Source organism: Lineus longissimus, chromosome 13, assembly GCF_910592395.1.
Source record: "Lineus longissimus chromosome 13, tnLinLong1.2, whole genome shotgun sequence".
Taxonomy (NCBI): Eukaryota; Metazoa; Nemertea; class Pilidiophora; order Heteronemertea; family Lineidae; genus Lineus; species Lineus longissimus.
The window spans coordinates 14450417-14471466 of NC_088320.1; positions in this window are offsets into that span (position 1 = coordinate 14450417).

Consider the following 21050-nt stretch of genomic DNA (forward strand, 5'->3'; position numbering starts at 1 on the left):
CGCACGCAAAACCTAAATAGTCGCTACAATCATGACATTGTTACGAAACGAAATGATGATGACCATGATGATGATGATGATGCTAATGCAAATACTTATCATTTTCACATGTCTCACTCAGTATGCCTACGCCGTGCAGAGGGAGGAGGAAAGCATCGGTGAGTTAGAATCACCTTGGTGTTGTTGGTGTCGTCCAACGAGATAACATTGTGTTCATCTCGCATCCCGAAAGGAAAATTGATTGACAGTTTGTTCCGTGGATAGCAAGCAGACTGCACAATTAAATGGTAGACATTTATATTCGATTGGCGTGAGTGTTTCGATGTTATAGAACAGCCGACAATCCCGCTGGAAGCATGTGGGTCATGCCGCGCAGATTTTTTTAGCCAAAATCAAAGCCTCAACCACCATTTGTCTTCAGGATTCCAAGCGTAGTGGTTGAGACTTGAGCCAGAAGAGAAATGCTTATGGACGTTACAGAATATGAGGTATATTGCATGAATCTGTCTCAGCAGGAAGCCCACATCGGTATGGAGAAATGTTAATTACTGTTGGTCTTCTCCAAGTGTGGATGACCTGCACCAGAGTCTTTCATATAAACAGTCAGGCAACTAGCGAACCTACTGTATGGTTTCAATATAAAAAAACACCGCCAGTTTCAAAGACGTGCCTTGGGACAGAGCTCTATTGGGTCACGCGTGGCCCTAAGCCAATTCTGCACATTAACTGGAACTCGAACAATTCTCAAGCTATTACAAACGCTCCGTTTTAAAGTAAATGCCAGCTTCAAATTCACTGATTCACTGATTCACGAAACTGCCTATCGAATGATGTCACCAGAACACTCGCCCAAGCGTTAGTCTTATCAAGGCTAGACTATTGCAACGCTATGCTGTTTGACATCAACGAGGAACTCTTGCAGAAGCTACAAGTGGTCCAAAACAATGCCGCGCGACTGGTCATGCGAGTTCGAAGACGTGATCACATTACGCCAATTCTAAAGGAGCTTCACTGGCTACCTATTCGAGCACGAATAGAGTTTAAGATTCTAACACTCGTCCACAAATGTATCAATGGCAGTGCGCCAGCATACTTGACAGAACTGCTAAAACTGTACTCACCAGCCAGGCCCCTGAGATCAGAAGCACGGGCGCTCCTCATTGAACCACTGTTCAACACTGATAAGTTTGGAGGCCGAGCTTTCTCCAGGAGTGCCCCTAAGCTATGGAATAGCCTAAACAGTAACATTAGAAACAATACTTACAATGCATTCAGGGGACATATAAAAACATAACTCTATAGTCAATACTACAACTCGACGGGAGGGCGCACTTGAACAGGACTAATTCTGGAAAGTTGCGCCATATAAATAACAATTTTAGTATTTATTAAGGCTCAGAAATGTACTTTGAAAGCCATGGCTGTCATTTTAATTTGGTCCCGGACAGGTCAGGAATACGCTGATGTGCATGTAGGAATATCCACGTGTGAGTGTGATTATGTTCAGGGCGAAGTCTCTGTTTGCAATATATGTGAGTTCCCATTGTATTTTAAACGCCATTGCTGGTAGCTGGTGAACTGTTGTATTCGATCTTAGTTTGATCGAGGTATTTGGTTCGGAACTATAATTTTTCATGGACTTTTCATGACAGAGAGTGAAAATGTGAGAGTTCTCTGATTTTGTAGTTTGTCCACCGTAGTGTAGGTGGCAGCACCTGACGGTCTTGAATTAAAATATGGGACTAGTTTCCAATGAGTTTCTCAGTAAAATTACTTGTTTCTAGGCCTGTTTATGTGACTCCAGGTAATAATCTATTTTAACTCTAAAACGAAAGTGTCACGTGACAAGGTGTTAGATTTGAAAGTGTACTCATTTTCGTATAATTTCATATTTTTCAGAAACAAAGTTTACAGAAACCATCCCGTCGTTCATTATTCCTTCGTATTTGTCAAAAACACCGATGAGTTTTAATGCCCACTGCCCGCCAATACGTGTGATATAGTTATAACCGTCCTTTTCAGACTGGACTGAGTAGTAAAAGCAAGCATTCGCCACAACCTGTGGAGTAACATGCGGATACCGATGAAAGCGATGACTATGTCACCGAACACTTTCCAAGGAGCCCCACCGAACCGTTCCAAGCTGCCACGTTGTCATCAATAGAAAGAAGAGGTGCTTTCATGATGCTTCTACAAAGAGCCCTACCCCGCCACTTCTACCAACTGGGCAGCTTCCTTCACTTGAAAGGAAGGGGCGTCATCTTGATGCACACGATCACGAAAGATGCGTTCGCGACATAACGCCCGTCGATTTTCTTCCTCTATAATAACTAGTGCAGCTGCCATTGTCTATATCCGAGACGTTCTCGAAACTAAGTGTGCGCTGCGTGTGCCCACCCACCACTTGTGGACACAAAGGGCCATATAAATAAAAACTAGCATTTGCTTTCTCTTACCGATATTGAAAGATTTGCTGGGACTCGTATAATTAATACCTTAGTAAATTCGCGGAAATTGAATTTTTTGCTACAAGCCAAAGCAAAATTAGATTAGTGATAGGTTGAGTAAAAAAAACCCTGTTAGCTCCCCTATCGGGTAACTTCTTCTATGAAATCATACCGTGTGTATCATATGTCAGGAATGCATTAGACAATTAGGGCACCACCTTAGTCACAGAAGAAGAAAAATTAGCAAGAAATTATTGAGACGTTCATGTAGGTTATGAAGAGAACAAGAGATAATGAAAAAAATAGAATTCTTTAAAAACCCTTTTTTACCTATTTATGCCATTTTGTGTACCTATTTTTCCTGTACCTTTCTGTCCACCGGTATCTTTTTCCTTTACCTTTTTTTCCTTTACATATTTTAGCTAGATTCACATACCCTACATTCAGGATGTAAACATTACTACCTACCTAGCGGAGATAGATTTTGTAAAGCACTTGTTCAAAGTTACATAACACGATGGAAGAACTTAAATTAACTTCCTGGTTGTGAAAAAGGCTTGTGCCAATAATTACAAGATGATATATCACATGAACTTATCACCTCAGGGGACAAAAATTGCCAAAATGGTGTTCCGGAAAGAATCTATGGTTTAATTGGTGTAAAAGCATTTAAAAACGGGAAATAGAGTAGTAAAAGTCAGCTCGTTCTGGTATTTTAACGAATTTAAATTGATAAAGATTTTGATCTGACTGACCGACCAGGTCGAAGATTCACAAATGAAATGACTTCAATACTTGAAACTACAATGTAGTTTTATAGAGCCGTTTTATACAACACCAGTCTTAGACAAGATGATACGTTAATTTCTGGGGTAAACACACTCAGTCCATCACCAAAAACAACCTTTTAAAAGAGAAAATCATTTTTTTGTAGAAATGGAGGACAAGTTGGATAAACCAATTGGAAACCCACACAAAAACAGGCCTACGTAAACTTTCATCTTTAGTGAAAGCAGATGGTTCTGTGTTGAATATAAAGCATAATGGTGAGGATATCGCTATCGCCTCAGGAGAAGTAGTAGCTGATTATGTTAGGAATATCCTCAATACCCAAGACGAAGAAATAGAAATGCACCTTCATAATTATCCACCAACGGCTGAGCCGTCCACATCAGCAAATATTATCCTTTGGAGAAAAAAACACTGCGGAAACCAGTTTTAAAGAGAATATTGTTGACAAATCAGGTAACCGGATTGATAAGATAATTGACACAACCAATGAAGAAGTCTTTAACTCTATCTGGGATATCTTGTTTTGTAGGCTTTGGTGGAGTTGGGCCTGGTGGTTTTGGGCCAGGTGGGGTTATACCATGTCAAATATATTATGTCCGCCTTAATGGGAAATTTGTAAAACGGCGCGTGGGTTGACAGCAATTCAAAGTCAATTGGGATTTTGTACTTCTTGTCAAATATTACTTTCAACGGCATATACTGATTTCAGAATGAATGACATGATCCCTCCAATAATGCCTTGCATGGCTGCAGCTGATTTCTTTGCTACTTCTTTAAACCACTCCACGAATTTCTGACCGGATTGATAAGGTAATTGACACAACCAATGAAGAATGGATAGCACTTGGGTTTAGTGAAAATGCAATGAGGGAAGGAAGGGGGACAAAAAAGCCGGGAGTCGATTTCGCAGCTGTAAAGATGGTTAAGGATAGGCAGATTGAAGACTTAGAAGCAGAGAAAGAGAGATCGAATGAGAAATCGCTTAACACATCTTCTGATCACTTCATTGAGGAAACTAACCTCAAAAAGAAAATAGTTGAATTAGAAGACGAATTATATGAAGAAAAAGGCAAAGGTCTGGAAGATAAGTAATGAGAGAGAATCACAAACCCAAAGATTGAAACGTTTAATAATTAATGTTCTAAAACAACCAGACTCAAAGATCTCTCTGAAAGATAGATTAAGATTACTCTTTAGGCCTAACCACTGGGGGAATTGTAACTGTGGTAAAGGTAATTTCATGAAGGCTGTAACACCTTTTAAAAAACACTTCATGCCCGAAGACCTTAAGGAGACACACGATTGTAATTTAACTCTTGAAAAGTATTATGGTGATGATAACTATTTTGTGTTGTGGATTGACTTGCCAACCACAGTAGCTAATAAATTACATGGTACGGGATAGCGTTGCAAAACACAAAAGATGGAATCCAGTTGGCTATCACAAAAGACAGAACAAGAGATCCGTACAAAAGGCATATCTTTATTATTTTAGACGCAAAATTAAATGTTCAAGATTCTCAAATTGTGAGCATCATGCACTAATTACCTGATTTTTGTGGTTTATAGATGGAGAGAATAGACAGGAAAGATGTTGTTAATACGCTTTACAGAAGTTTTGTTTTGTCGGGAATTACAATTGGCTACAGCTTTGTGATGAGGAGGTTTTTGAAAATGAAAACTGGCGAACCAAGCCAGGCAGATATCAGTGAATTTCTAAAACTCGGGTTGATGATTACGATTGTTAATTTATCTGCAGAATACTTATACAACACTGGTTTCATCCAACGGAATCCCATGAAATAAATCCCTTTGATAAATCCCTTTGATAAATGAAATTAATCCAGAGATCCTTTTTTTTTATGAACCTTTTAATGCAATTATTTCTGGTTGTACAAATTGCTGAAAGATGCACTTCGACCTAGATTTGTTGGAGACTTACTACAAAGGACATTTCAAAGACATCATTCTGCTTTGCCCGACCTTTGAACACAGTCAAACATACAACCGAGGATGGATTTTCAAAGATCGAAATCTCATTGCTATTGACCCCAATATTGTGAAAAGTGACCTGAATAAAACATTACTTGCTGCCATGGAAGTTGACAAAGGTTCAAACACCCTTTTTATCATTGACGATTGTGCTAATTTGCAGGACAGTAAAAAGAAGGCTAGCGAACTTTGTAAATTTGCAGTTTCAGGAGGGCATTACGGAGTTACTATTTGGTAGTTAGTTCAAAAATAAAATTCTATTGAGAAGGACTTCCGGGAGAATATTCGTATGTTAGTACTATTTTTTAACAAAGATGAAGAGTCAATGAAAATAGCGTAACAAGAAAACGACATAATTCCCAAAAATTAAAGGGATTTAATTTTAGATATTTTTAGAAAAAATGAGTCATCTAGGTTGATTTTTAGAATTTCAGAGAGAATCTTTAGTTCTTAAATGAGCATAGAAACACTAATTTTTAACCATTTTGCTTTTTCGTATGAGTCATAGGCAAACTCAGTATGTTTTTTGGTTGCTAACGACATCCTATATCTAGCAACGAGGAGCGGCGTTCACGCTGTTACTATCCACCAGCCATCAGAACTCCCAAGCCCAACACTAGCAACACTAGCAACCAGCCGGAGATAGATATGCCGTCAGTCGGATTCGAACCGCTATGACACGAAACGTAATCAGTGATAGTTTCTGAACGTGTTATTGTAAGGCCATTCATTGTGGGATGACGGATCGCATCGTTACAGTAGTGCGTTGTGTGTAGAGTGATGTGATATTTGGTATGCAAAAGTGAATTGGGAGGGACATGTGTACGTTCTGTAGGTTGGTGGTGTATTAGGTGCAGGATTTTTGTTGAAATATCTGACTTAGGTGTGTTTACGTGATGACCGTTTTTAGAATGATAATATTGGGGTGCTAGGAATCCTAGGTATTTTGAAGCCCTTTTGACCAAAGCCCTTACAGGCCTTTGGTCTCAAAAGGGCTTCAAATTAGCCTAGAAAACCCCTAAGAACAAGCCACCCCAGTATTATCATTCTTAGGGAATACTATAGCTCAATGGGTTATTTCCTTAAAATAAATGGCCTTTTTACTGTCTTCGTTATCCAAAACTGAAGTTAAAACCAAACATAATAATTCATCAGCTTCTGGAGTAATAAAGTATTATCCAATAGCAAATCAACATAAAAGTAACTTCACCTATGACTTCTTTAATTTAGAAGTAACTGTTACCAGTAACAATTTCTTCAGACTACAAGAAACTAAGATAACACCTGGGTTTTTGAGCCTGAAAAATAAGAAAGACTGTCTGCGACTGGAAAAGAATCCATTATCGTTTTACCAGAACCAATTTAACATGGCTGTTTGGTTTGCTACTACCGGTTGTGGTATTTCAATAGATGATCACTTGAATTACAGTGACCCATTGATAAGGTCAATTTACAGATTTCATGTTTACTATCAAATATTGAAGATCATGAAGAATCTAGAGATACCAATTCCAGGTGAAAGTGATTTCAATGAGACAAACAATAACATTAACCGTAGGAAACTAGGAGGGTTATTGAGTGAATTTGGTTTAAAAGACGAATATGATTTCTCAGTGTTTGAAAATAGCGGTGGTTGGAGGTCATGGAGTGTACCGGATTACAACCCGAACATAACTGATCCCGGATATTACATCAATGATTCTAAAATCAATTTCTTCCTCATGCAAGTTCATGAAAATAGAATGCCACCGATGTTCAGTAAAGACTGGGATGCTGGAATGGCTAATTTCAAATATCCAGATACCTTCATTAAGTATCATGTGAAACAACACAAGAATGCATTTGATGTAATTACACAAAATGAATGTCAAACCTATCAACAATTCATGATATTTAAATCAAATGGTTTCTCTAATCCTGGCATAGAGAGGTTGAATGACACAATAAGAACATATGTTTACTGTATTCTGGGTGCTCAGGCGTTGACCAGAACACCAATAATTGGAGTACCGGGTACAGAATTGGATGCTCAGAAGGAATTTAACAAACTATTAAAGGACTCGATTAATCAGCATCCTGATATCCCTACCTCAATTCAAAGATACCAAAAAGCAGTGAGTGACACTCATACAAGACTAGATTATGTAATAGCACCAGGATTGTATGTCATAGGGTCAAATATGGTACTCGTTATTGGTAAGCTGGATAACTACAATAATAACATTTTAATAGCACCAAAAAATGCTAAACCTGGTAAGAATGACATTAACCACAAAGAGACCTTACCACCACCACTGATGGAAGTAAATAGTTCTAAGAAAATAAGAGTTAAGAGTAGTGTTGATACTGTCAAGACCAGTCATACACCAAAGAGTAATGTTGATTCACCAAAAACAACTGAAACATCAAAGAATACTCCTACTACTAAACGGGACACCAAAGTTGAGAGGGAGGATGATACTCATGAAACAATTAAATTCATGCTTTACTCAGTTGTTGGTACATTGATTGTTTTTATGGTTAGATAAATAAGTAATTATGGCTGAAGGAGTTGAAAATTATGAAATGAGTGATTACGATCCTAATTACATTCATAATGTGGATGATTCTCCTCATACAGGTGAAACCAATAGAATTTTTCAAGATGACGGCACAACATACAACACAGGTAATACAAATCTTACTACTGAAACTTCATTCACTGCAACTCCAGAAAGAGTAAGAGGTATTGTCCCTGAATTGATGGAAAAGGAGTTAAGTTACGATGAAGTAGAGGGTAAACTTGATAAAGCATTGGGAGGATCAAACTGGAAGTATGACAAGAAAAAATTTAGTAATCTTGCACCACACATTAGTTACTCTGGAAACAAACGTTATTACGTTCCGAAAACAATTATTGAAGTTAGTTTGATAAAAGATAAACTAGGAAACGAAAATTTATTTGACTATCGTAATAATGATGGATACATTAACAAGTTAATTCCTTTAACTAAGGATAATGGAAGCTTCTTTGCTGAAACAACTTTAAAGGGTAAGTTTGGTACTAAATTTGTTGATTATTTAAAAGGTATGATTGAACCTGACCCACCAGTAAGGGAACCTAAATCTGGTAAACCTAAATGAGGTAAACAGTTCAAACCAACCAATAGATAAACTGATAGATTCTAATGATGATGAACTTAAAACACTGGGTTTTACTGAATCTGCCTTGAGAGAACTTAGAGGGTTAAAACAGGCTGGTGATGATCTAGCTGCAGTAAAGAGGGATAAGGACATGCAAATAGAGGAATTAGAAAATCAACTTCATAATTTAACAAGAGACTATGTAAAGTCTGTAGAAGAAGATGCTAAAGTTACGGGGGAGTTGAAAAAGCAAATAGATGAACTAAATGACAAATTGAATGAGGAAATGTCAAAGGTATGGAGGTTAGACAATGACAGGGAGTCACAAACTAGAAGAATCAAACGTTTAATTGTTGATGTTCTAAAGAAACCAGATTCAACTATTCCTCTAAAGGACAGAATAAAGTTACTTTTTAAGACGTATGGTGTAACCATTAGCGCCATAATAACAGCTGTTGTAATGACATTTACAACTCTAGGTCTCAGTATCAGTAGTGCTTTAAGTGGTGCCACTAAATCTGTAAAACCAACTCCAGGACCAGAACCAACTCCAGGACCAGACCCAACTCCAGGACCTACACCAGAACCTGGGCCAGGACCAAAACCATCAATACCAGATAAAGTAAAAGAAGGTCTCAAGAAGTTTGCTGAATGGCTAAAAGAACTAGCCAAGAAATCAGCTGCGGCTTTACCTGGAATAATAGGGTCTTTAGTTTCATTTCTCCTGAAAACAGTTGGTGCTGCTGTTGGCTTTCTAGCTGAACATCTGATCATAGCAGTTATTGCTATTGTGAGCTCCATAATCTATGGTTTAATTGGGGGTGTTAAAGCCTTAAAATCACGTAAAAGGTCTTAGGTGACCTTCTATCAAAAACAATGTTTAAAAAATAATTATCATGTAAATATGAATAAATACATCTCATTAAAAGATTATTATCCTAGTGAGTGGAACAATGAGAATCTTAAAGGATTCATTCGTCCTAGGGCCATGGATAGAAATTTCAGTGAAGAAAATGACAGCAAGAATTATGACAGTGGGAAATTTGATAAGCCCACTGAGACACACAAAGTAGTCCTGCCAAGAATGAAAGAATATGACGTCAGTACCAACACTAATGCCCAATTCTGCCCTAAGTGCAAACGTTGGACACTTTTTGAGTATCAAAAAAATTTAAATTTAGCCAGGAACGCCGCTAAAACTGTGAAGTATCAATTCTGCATTGTTTGTAATGCAACCAGTTACGATGATGATTTTAAGACTCTTGAGATCAAGATTGACAACAAGATTCGTTATTTTGACATTATTCTTAGAAAGCTTGGATGGAGACGTTTGTCTGAATCGGTTCTCAAATATTTAAAGGACTTTGTGGAAGTGCATTTACAGTGCTACTTTTCAAGTCACAGAAAATGTCTTAGTAAGCAGAGATATGAAAGTACAGTCCACTTAGCTTTAAAAATGGGTATTGCCACTCTCCCCTCTAAGTTACGGGAAAAGGGGTTACATGGCGAGGCCATACTTGTTGAATTTCACTGTGGGGAATATGACTGGTTTCTTGCCATTGAATTTATCAACAGGGCTATTGGTAAACCCCAATTAACAGATGAGAATATCACTGACCTTAGACTAGTGTACTATGCTTTCCTTAGATTTCTGCATTACTGTGGTGTGAAGGTCACAATTAACTACAAGGTATTTTTACACCAAGCCTTTAAAACAATGAAAATTGATTATGTAATATTTAGACCTTTTTTAACCAACAAGGAGCGAGTTAATGATTTGGAGAGATTATGGTATGATTTCACTCAAAGTATTTTCTTCCAGAATTACAAGGTTGAGAAGGAATATGACCAGGATATTGACAAGCAGTTTGACGTTTTATTGAGTGCCAGTGCAGGTCGAGACATTAACTGCATCAGTAGTATTAAGTTAGCACCAGCTAGTGTTAAGTGCAATAAACTTGTGAAAACAGCATTTTGCACTTAACACTCATGTTTCTATTATTTTAAATGAACAGTCAGCAAATGAATAGTCAGACATCATCTGTAATTGAACAACAAATGAAACATATTGGTGTTATCAATCAAAACCCAGTCGGACGCAGTCCTGAGAGCATAGCTCGAGTCGGGGCTTCTAACCAACAGAACACTGGTAGTTACCAACAGAACACTGGTAGTTACCAACAGAACAGTACTAACTTTCAACAGAACTGCACTACAAATCAACAAGTTTCAAACAAGCAGTTGAATAGTTCAAATTTAGTTACTCCTAGTCAAGGAATAGTCAATTCTAGTTGCCAACTAGGATCAACTAGCAATCAACAAGGTTCAAGTAGCAATCAAAAATTTGAACTATTTGACTGATAGTGGCCTTAAAGCCAAACAAGACTTAGAAATTTTAATTGCAACTGGGAAAAGCAAGGATTTACTTAATAAACAACTAACTTTAAATGACTTAGATAATATGACAGAAAAGGAACTCTTAAAACACCACAGAATCTACCAGACAAAGATGGCTGCCAGACTTAATGATTCTTTGGGTAAGACAGTACTTAAAGCTTACACTAAATTATCAAGGTGGTTATTACCAATAGATGACGAGGATGATCTTTACCATGACCTCAGAAATGATTACATCGTTACCAATGAACTTGACAAATGGCTTGGATGGTTTAGTATCAAAATGGGACCATTGACGGCACTTGCTTCAACAACACTTATTACTTTAGGCCATTGTCATGAGGAATCATCAATGAATACATCGGGTATGAATACACCAAATATGAATACACCAAATATGACTGTCTCTGAATGTGACAAACCAATAGATGAAAGTCTAAATATTACAGGTAGTGATGATAAAGAAGACTAAATTAACCTGGTCATGAGAACATAGTTCGAATTAATTCGGCCAAGATAAATGGAACTTGAAACTGTAACTGATACTACTAAAGTTTCAGTGTCTAAGAAACCTCGATCAGAGAAACAATTAGCATGGTCTAGAGAACTGGGTAGAAGATCTCAGGAATTTAAGAGGATAAAAAAGGATAAGACGACATCTAAAGTACAGTACTCCTCCCCAAACAACAGAGTTGTGGAAAAGGAGGAAGAAGAAGTAGAGGGAGAAGAACTACAATCTCAAAATACTGATGTATCACTGCGTGAATCTACCAGTAATACCTATGTCTATGTAGGTTTAGGTGCAATTATTTTAGCAGCATTTATTATGTTTAAGAAACTTCCTAAAAAAGTAAGTAAAGAGCAGCGATCAGGCTTGAATGAAGCAGTCATGAAGGGATCACTCAGGAAGGGGTCAATTAGCCCTCTTGTTAAACCTGTAGTTAAAGAGAAGAAATGTACTATTCCTTTAATGGAATGATCTCATCAGGTGGTCCGAGGTGCTTGTCTTCACCACAAGAGTTTAACTCTATTCTTAACTCTAAAGAAACCTCTGTTCCTCTGAAATTAACTAGCTTACCATTCTCATCAGTGATTTCGAATTTTATGTGATTAGTACACTTATTTATCGTTTTCTTACAATTCGGTTCGTATCGCTGCATTCTTATTTGGTCACCATCTTCTACAGGTATGATGCAGAAAATGTCAGATGGTTTATTGTTGTAGAGGGTCTTAGCTTTGTCAACCAAATTAGCTTGCAGGAATAGATATTTCCTGTAAAAGTTGAGTGGTCTTGTGGAGTAGTATTTTCCTTTCTTGGTGAATTTAGTTTGCTTAAAGCCAAACCACTCATTCACCACTGTGAGCTGTTTTTCTATCACCTCTCTTATGGTTTTTCTTATTTGAAAACCTTCTGTGTTTCTCTCAATCTTGATTTTTTCATTTTTATCTAACTTGTATACTTTCAGAGGGTACTCTTTATCCTCTGTAAGTTCAAGGGTTATGTAATTATTGTTATCACAGTAAATTTTCACATGGCTTATTCCAATTTCTTTTATGTATTTTTGCCATACCTCACAAAACGAACTTAAACTAAAATGTCGAGAGTATGGAAATGTGTATTTAGTAATTGTGTCTTTAGTTGTGGTAGATTCATTTTCCAAATACCGTTCGCAAACTTTCATGACTTCCTTTTCAAGTGTATCTGTTTCAAGTCCAGGAGCAAATAATGTCCTAAATTCATCCATACACCATAATTGTTTATCTAAGGGCTCATTTGTTGTAATTCTGGTTATTTCGAGTAGAAATGAGAAAATCCTGACTCCCTCTGGTAGAAAATCACCTGTCCACCATGAATGGTAAAAGGTTATCGATTTCAAAGTAATGGATTTTATGTCTAATTGGTCTGTTAAGTAGTACTCAAATTTGGCTTCATTACATTCTTGTTCACTGATTATGAAGTCCATTTCTATTTAATTCAAGAGATTTATTGAATTTAATAAATTTTAGTCTAATAAATAGAATGACTGATAAGAATCAGAAAATACTTTGCACTACATGTGACAAGTACATATCATACAATAATATGGCCATTCACAGGAGAACCAAAGGTCACCTGACCAAATTAAATCCGGATTATGTCCCTATTGCTCAACCCCGAGCCCCATCACTGATCACTAAAAGTATGGATAAGAAACTTGCATTTGAGGAAAATGAGCTAGATGGCATAAAGAAAGTGAGTGGAGTAGAAATAGTAAAACAATTTGGCAAGCCTGTAGTCACCATTAGTTTGAAGATTGACAGAGAAGCTAAACAAGTGTATGAATACAGATAGAAATTAGAGGAGGTATTATTTCAACTCAATGATTACCATCAAAAAATTAGCATATCAGTATTTGCTCAGTTTGATCGTCAAGGTGAAAGTGTAACACACCCCATACAGTCTCCAATGGAAAGCATAATTTCAAGGAACCAGGCAATTTATGCCTAACCAACCAGTTAAACTACATTAAGACACAGATTGAGGAAAGGTACTTTCAAGGATCTTGACTTACACTGAACAAAATAGAGTCTTGTAACATGACCATCTGTTCTTACAAGAGGTGTAAAGGTGGTCATTACACTAAATTACCATTTAAAACAAAAGCTGTAATCAATGTGGAGTCGAATGACAATAAATGTTTTCTCTGGTCTTTATTGGCCGCTAAATATCTAAAAGAAAATCCTGAGAGTACATTCAATATCACTACTGATATGCTAGAAATGACTTCGTCACGAGAACAGAGTTCGAAAACTACTGATATCAAAATAGACTCATTTCCTGTATGTATTCAAAAGGATATCCCTAAGATAGAGAGTGATAATAATCTCAAAATTAATGTGTTCAAGTTAGAGAACGAATGGGCTAAAAGCATTTATGCCGCAAAACTAGAACCTCTCTACCTGTCCAAGAATTATGACGATGATGATGTCATTGATCTGCTCTATTTCAAGGACCATTTCATGTACATAAGAGACGTCAATCTTTTCTTCAGGTCACTCGCTCATAGAGTGTATCTTTGCAGGAGATGCATGAATTACTTTTACAGGAAGTCTACACAAGACAATCATAAAAAGAAATGTGGAGAACACGATTACTGTAAGATCAGTCTGCCTCCACCTAACAATAAATGGTCACAGCTTAAATTTGAAAAACACTCATTTAAAAATAGTGTTCCATTTGTAATCTATGCTGATTTTGAATCAATAAGCGAACCAGTAGTATCAGTAGAGCCACCTATGATGAAAGAACCGAGTTCAAAGAAGCTATTCAAACAACATGCATCAGCTGTTGGTGTTTATGTTCACTCAGACTACCCACAACTTTACAGTAGCCAGTATGTGTCTCACAGGGGTGCTGATGTTGTAGATGTGTTCTGTAACTGGTTAATCAGGCTGGAAGATCAATTCTCTAATTTATTGAACTGTAACTTTCCTCTAACAATGACAGATGAAGACTGGCAGAAATATCAATTAGAAACACAATGTTATTACTGTAATCAACCTTTAGGATATGACAAGGTCAAGGATCACGATCACTACAGTGGTAGATATCGAGGTGCTGCTCACAGCTCATGCAATTTGAATGAAAATAAAGCCATGTTCGTCCCAGTATTTTTTCACAATCTTAGTAATTATGATTCACACCTGTTTATTAAAGACTTAATGACTAAACTACCGAAGTACAAGAAACTGAAATTACTTGCCAAAACAGCAGAGGAATACATCTCATTTCAGTTCGGTTGTTTCAGGTTTTTGGACTCGTACAGATTCATGCAGTCCAGTTTAGACAACATAACCAAATCAATGCTGGATGATGACTTTAAAATTACGAGACAGAAGTTCCCAAATACCATTGATTTTAAACTATTGAGGAAGAAGGGTTCAGTACCTTACTCTTTTTACACATCACATGAAAGCTACAATGTCACTTACCTAGAAAAGTCTATGTTTTTTGACGAATTGAAAAATGAAATGGCACCTGATTCTGCCTATGATGAGGCTAAGGTAATATGGGATCATTTCAAGACCAGGAATCACGGTGAGTTCATTGACCTCTACCTCAAACCTGATGTGATCCTTTTAGCTGATTTATTTGAGAAATTCAGGGATGTCAATTTGAACTACTTTCATGTAGATCCATGTCACTGTTACTCGGCACCAGGCCTAACCTGGCAAGCTGGTTTGAAGTACACAGGAATAAACCTAGAACTACTGACTGATACCAACATCTTACTTACTTTTGAGAAAGCAATACGAGGTGGAATTTCGGGTGTTATGGGAACAAGACATGTCAAGGCCGATGAGGGTCATAAGCTCCTGTACATGGATGCTAACCATCTTTACGGATGGGCCATGATGGAACCTCAACCCTATGGTAGTTTTGAAATGATAGATATTGATCCACTTAACATGAATGTTATTAGTAAAGAGCAGATTATGGCAATTCCAAGTGATAGTGAAGTAGGCTACTTCTTAGAGGTGGATTTGGAGTATCCAGGAAATATTAAATTTAAGTCAAGGAACTTTCCATTCTGTCCCGAATCTCTCTTTATTGAAGATGATGAATTAAGTCCTTACCAGAGAGAGTTACTGGGCGATGATAAAAGATCAAATGTAGAGAAACTAATACTAACACAAAAGGATAAAACTAATTACATAGTGCATTACAGAATACTACAATTTTACCTCAAGCACGGAATGGTACTTAAGAGGGTTCATTCGGTGATATGTTTTAAACAATCAAAGTGGTTAGCACCATACATTGATTTTAATACTAAAAGACGTATGGATTCTAAGACTGATTTTGAGAAAGACTATTTCAAGCTCATGAATAATGCTTTCTACGGAAAGACTTGTGAGAATGTAAGGAACAGGGTGGAAATAGAATTGGTAACGGACGGGGAGAGAGCCAGGAGTGCAATGGCCAATCCCAGGTTTTCATCGATATGCGTATTTGACGAACAGAATGCTGCTATTAGCATGAGGAAAACATCAATGAAATTCAACAAACCAATCTACATAGGAGCTTCAGTACTTGAATTGTCTAAATTATTAATGTATGAATTCTATTATGAAGTTTTTCAACCGTACTTTGGTGAGAAAAATATTGAACTACTGTATCTAGATACAGATTCCTTTGTACTTAACATTAATACTGATGACTTAACTAAAGACTTAAAGGAGTTGAAACACTATTTTGACTTCAGTAATTATCCAAAAGATCATCCACTCTATGACACCAGTAAGAAGAAGGTGCCAGGTTATTTCAAGGATGAGTTAGGAGGAGTCGAGATGACTGAATTCATTGCCCTGAGAAGTAAGATGTATGCTTACAGGACAAAAGATTACGATTCTAAGAAATTAAAGGGTATTGCCAAGAATGTAGTAAAGAGAAATATTTCATTTGATGACTATGTTGATTGTCTTGAAAAGAGTATGTCATTTTACCACAAGATGAGACACTTAAGATCAGATAAACACCAAATCTATTTGGAAGAAGTTGACAAAAAAGCCTCAGTCCTTTTGATGATAAGAGGTTCATACTTGAAGATGGAATAAGAACGTTACCATTTGGAATGTATTATGAAGGCTACATAGATTACAGCGATTCAAACTTCGCTTGAGTGCAAAATCTTTCTTAAACTAATGAATATGGTGGCGCTGATGGTAGTGGCACTGGCGGAAATTCACCCCTAACACCGAAGTCATGGTGATAGTGATAGTGATACACCACATTAGGATTAGGACTATTTAGTCCTGTTTGATTTACTGAATTTTTAGTTTTTCTAGCATCTCTGTCTGAGCTATCTTTTTTCCTTGTTCTAAAAAGGTTTTTTTGAGAGACTCTACATCGACATTGGAATTGGTCTCCCTTTGTTTTTTCCTAATGGCATTTTTCATCGAAATGTATTTCTCCTTCTCCTTGAGTATTAAACCGAATTCCTCTGTAGATATGTGAGAATCGGTTAAGGCTTTACTGACCAAATCATTGATTGTGTTCAGTTTGGAAATGGCCAACATGCTTATCTTCTCATGCTTTTCAATTTTCCTTAGAATATTCTTTTTCTCCCAGCCTAAGGCCGATGAAATAATGGCACTACCTATTGTTACGCCACCCAGAGCTAAACCTATCGGAGCCTTGATGACACCAGCTAGAGCGGAAACACCAACAGAGCCAGCTGCAATGCTGGCAAAATTAAGGAAATGGCTTATGCCAGTAATCACATCAAAAGCTTTTTTGTATTTTAAAAATATCTTTCTCCTGCATTCAATTTCGCACTCAAAGAACTTCTTAACATCACTAATTGCATTAAGCCTGAAAGACTGAGGGTCTGGTTGAACTCTCTGGACGTAGTCCGGGTTTACTGTCCCGGTATTCTGTTCATTACTCAAATCAGGATAAAGCCTACTTCTGTCTTCCATTTAATTAAGTTTAAAAAAACTAATGTGAAAAACTAGAATCAACACCAGAAATAAGTTTATTACTATTAGCATTAGAGGGCTTTATCCTTGGATCAAAGCTCAACTCTTTTGCTGAGGACAAAGTACTGCCTGAAGTAGATCTCCTAGGCCTAGAAGGTGGATTCTCCACAACTGGTGGATTCTCCACGTCTTGCTTGTCAAGCTCATCTAGTTTTTTGTAAAAGTGTTCTAACCTATCTTTCCAATTCTTTGGTCTTTTAGTGTAACCCCAAGTTATGCTCATTTAATTAAGTCAAAAGACAAAGTCAAATCAATTCACTGCAAAGAGTAAATTTCTATTAAGTCTATTACTCAACTTATCATCTCGTTTATCATTTCTGTCATACTACATATGTTAATGTTCTGGTTCATTCTCATGTTGTTATTCAAATTAGATAATTTATTAAGCAAAATCATATTTTCATCACAAAGATAATCCGCGAAATGCTGTGATATCACTGTTTTCCAATCTGGTATCACATTCTTGTCTCGAGAGACAAACCAGTTTTCACTTCTCATTTTTACCATGAAATCCATTGACCTATCCAATTGATCCTTAAATAGTGTGTAGTCTACTGTAGCACTCTTCTGTCTGTTTTCTGTCTTTTCCATTGGTCTCATGTTAAACCAAGCAAAGCACAGTTCAGGTTTATCTTTGAATTCCTTGATTGGTAAGACATGATCCAACTCTTCTTCTGCTATTGGAGATAGACTCCTCTGGTACTCTAACCACTGTCTGTACATCCTAGATTGAATGATGAATTACCAGTACACTCTCCCTTAGAAATGCGGTTAAGACCAACCCTAATTTTGTGTCTGTCTCTATTACCATTTTGGTCAAGGTAATCCTTTTTGTAATATGAATTAAAACATGATCTACAGTTACCTCTATTTCCATCTTTACCAAATTCACCATCACTTAGTAATTTATTTTCATAACATTTATTACATTCCTTGATTTCAGTTGAACCACATTCTTTACAGTAATCAAGTAGTTTATTACGTCTGTTCTTTCCAAATTTAATTTCAGGTTTCTTTTCATAGCATTTAACACAAAACACAGTAGGTCCTGAAATTACTGGTTGTTGCTGATACATAGGTTGCTGCTGAAACATAGGTTGCTGCTGATACATAGGTTGACAGTAGCATTAAATATTTCTCCCTCCATTTCTTTCTTTATTTAGTAGGACTTTTTTTTTTAATTGCGTTTTTCGAACTTGTTCTTGTGACTTAAGTCACTTTAGAGACTTTATTTCATTTCAATGATTTGATATCAGAAACTGGTAACCATTCATTGAATTTATCACTGTATCCCTTCCACTTCACTAATCCATATTTCTTGCCTTTACTGGTCTTGTACCTCAAGATTTTCTCGATCTTGTACTCTAGCTGGTCAGGATTAGGAACATAACTCAATTCCTCTTCATAGAAATATCCTTGAATTTCCTCTTTATGATAATCTTCAAGTTTGTAGACGATAGGGTGAGTGAAGATGATCTGTTTGATTTGGAATACTTCCTCAGTGAAGTTGGGCATGTAACCTTTACCGAAAATGGACTTGTACTTTGAAATTCTTACACTGTCACCTACTTTGTACTTTGGATCACCAAAGGTTTTTTTGAGGTGAAGACCGTAAAGATTGTACCACACAGCTCCTTCGTTTTCCATCTTTCTGGCATCTACAGGTTTCATACCTATTGATGAGTGAAATGTGTTGTTGTAGCCACTGACCAAGTCATCCAGTACGTCAATCCACTTGTCTGTCTCCTTAGCAGTGAAATAACGCCACATTTTTTCTTTAAGAGTCCTGTTGAATCTTTCTACTACCGCTGCCTTCTTATCAGATTTTGTAGAGAACCATTCTATGTCATTTTCTGTTAAGAGTTCCTTGAAGTGTTTGTTGTAGAATTCTGTACCGTCATCAAACTGGATCTTTTCTGGTATCGCCACAACTGGTTTTGCTTCTCTAGAGCTTTGCTCCTTGGACGAAGTCCTGAAAATCAATTTGAATGCGTCTCTGATTTCTTCTCCCCTCTTACTCTTAACTGCCAGAGCCCAAGAAAAACGACTGAATAGATCTATGACTGTTAAAATGAATCTGAAACCTTTATTCTTACTCTCGAATTTCTGCATGTCAACCAGGTCGGCTTGCCACTGTTGATCGATGTACGATACCATTGTTTTCCTGAAGGTGAATTTCTTAATAGCCGGTTTGTGTTGTTGGTGAGTTGGTAGTGTTTCTAGAAATTCTTTTACTTCTTTTTGTTTAATAAGTTTACCACCTTCCTTGACCTGTTTCCACATCTTACTCAAAGAACTGTAAGCCACGGGACTCTCGGGGTTGTAGTACAAATCCCTTAGATACTGCTGTGTGTCATCCTTTACATCCATTTAAATGGATGAAGTATTTATTTACGAGCCACATAACATGCTAATTTCTGGTGTCACCAATTGTGGTAAGACATATTTTGCCCTTGACCTCTTAGAAAAGGAGTATCGACACAAATTCCAAAACATAGTCATTTTCTGTCCAACATATTTCAACAATAAGACATATGACAGGAAATGGATTTACCAAGACAAGAGCGTCTACATAGTTAATCCCGAAGCGGTGGCCAGTAATTTGGACCTTGTGCTTCAATTTGCTACTCTGACCTTTGCTGGTTCTAACACATTATTCCTAATTGATGACTGTGCTAATTTGAGAGACACAAAAAAAGAAGGTGTCCGAGTTATGTAATCTTGCCTTTTCTGGCAGGCACTACAATGTTACTGTTTGGTTACTAGTTCAGAAGTACAATTCAGTTGTCAAGGACTACAGAGAGAACATAAGAATTTTAGTATTATTTTTTAATAAGGATGAATCAGCCATGAAAGATGCCTTAGAAGAAAACAGTGTTATTCCTAAGGATAAAAGACAGTACTACATAGAAGAACTTAAGATGAAAAAAGGATCAAAACTGATCATTAGACTACAACATCCATTTGGATTTACTCTTTCACATCAAAAATCTTAGTCCTGCTTCTCATCAATGGTCTTAGTCTTTCTAACCCTAGTAAAATAATAAATTATTAATCCTAAACCACTAAGTCCTAGGATAATCCATAGGTACTCGTATTTCTTCATTTCATCACTAGGTTGGTAATAATCACTTAATTGTGGTCTCTGAGGTAGTACTATAGTTCTATCGGGATGTAAATGATTGTAAACAGTAAGTGCTGAATAATCAGTATTGTTAAAATCAATAGAAGCGTCTCTTTCTCTCTTTAATTCAAGATTAACAAAGTCAATAGTACTCTTTCTATGCTCCTCCCATTCGGTTGAAGCTTTTTGTAATTGCTCCTGAGCCAAATCATGTCTTTTCACTTCAGCTTCATAACCGTTTTGATCTAGTGACTTGAAAAGGTAACCAGATCCAGTAAATGCTAATCCATTGATTATTGCAGATCCAAATAACATGCCAATGCCAGCCATTTAATTTCAACGAATTTAATTTCAATGATGTGTTAATACCAATTGGTACTGTACATCATGACCATTAAGATCGATGATGTCACCTTTTTCATCCGTTAAGCAAATATTCAGCTTATTGAATCTTGGTTTACAGGGAACTGCTATTGGTTTCTCAAAGGTGTATGCTATTAAATCCCCAAAATTAGCTTCTCTTATTGGTCTTGTGGTTAGCACATCAGATGTTTCACCATTACTTAATACACTAGTAGATTCGATTATGTCACAGTGAAAAACAAAATGGTTAATTGGTCTAAAATTGATGGGTTTCTCGCTTACAACATCAT